The 857-nt window shown below is 42.9% G+C and overlaps 1 non-coding gene across 1 annotated transcript; it reads right to left on the minus strand.

Moving 5' to 3' along the window:
- Positions 1-385: 385 nt before the first annotated feature.
- LOC132252002 (U6 spliceosomal RNA) lies at positions 386-488 on the minus strand. Its single transcript, XR_009463739.1, has one exon. It is a non-coding gene; the product is annotated as a U6 spliceosomal RNA (small nuclear RNA).
- Between the last annotated feature and the right edge of the window lie 369 nt (positions 489-857).

Here is an 857-nt window from a genome sequence, read left to right on the forward strand (position 1 = left end):
GTCTGGGAAGGCACTGTTCTCACGCATGGTAGAAGTGTGCCACATCCCTGTCTTTGCTGCCTGCCCTGACTGCAGCAGAGATTGTATTAAAAATAGCTTGACATGACTTGGAAGTGATGCCTAGTGCCAACAAGAGCAGGGTAAGCCAACACATCCTGGCACACGCTGTGCAGGGTACCATCATCAAGAGAACCAGTGGCTTCCGGTGGCAGCTGGGGTCTTGGCCATGGGCACCTCTGTGCACCACTTGGGTTGCAGAGTGCCTCTTCAGTGGCCCAGCATCACACAAACTAGTCCACATTTTATTATAAAGCTAAGTGTTTAGATCCAAATGTGCCCAGACCAGGAAGCAAGAGACAGAAAGAAAGAAAGAAAGAAAGAAAGAAAGAAAGAATTTGCGTTCACGAATTTGCATGTCATCCTTGCGCAGGGGCCATGCTAATCTTCTCTGTATCGTTCCAATTTTGTAACGAACCCACTTCTTGTGCAGTTCGAGTTCATTAAGCAGATACTGAAGAATTCTGTATTCTGTATATTAAGTGGTTTCTATTCAGGTTTCAATGTTTGGTCAAATGAGTGTTTTTATTACCGACAAGTATTTCATTCTTGGCTCTTTGGGAGGGCCATCACTTTTTGTTATTAATAGTTTGCATTGATGTAAAAAAAATTTTTTTTTCTCTCTCTCTCTCTGTTTATCTGTCTCTCTCTCTTCATGTCTCTGCACCCAAGGCTTATGAACACATTCTTTCTGCACAGTGAACTTCATTGGGCAGGGGCTGCAGAGCGGCTATTTTCAATGTCAGGAGCACTGCATTCATTTTTTAAATATCATTGGTTTGTTTTGTTAGTTCTAAAGA

Source organism: Alligator mississippiensis, chromosome 7 (genome assembly GCF_030867095.1).
Source record: "Alligator mississippiensis isolate rAllMis1 chromosome 7, rAllMis1, whole genome shotgun sequence".
Taxonomy (NCBI): Eukaryota; Metazoa; Chordata; order Crocodylia; family Alligatoridae; genus Alligator; species Alligator mississippiensis.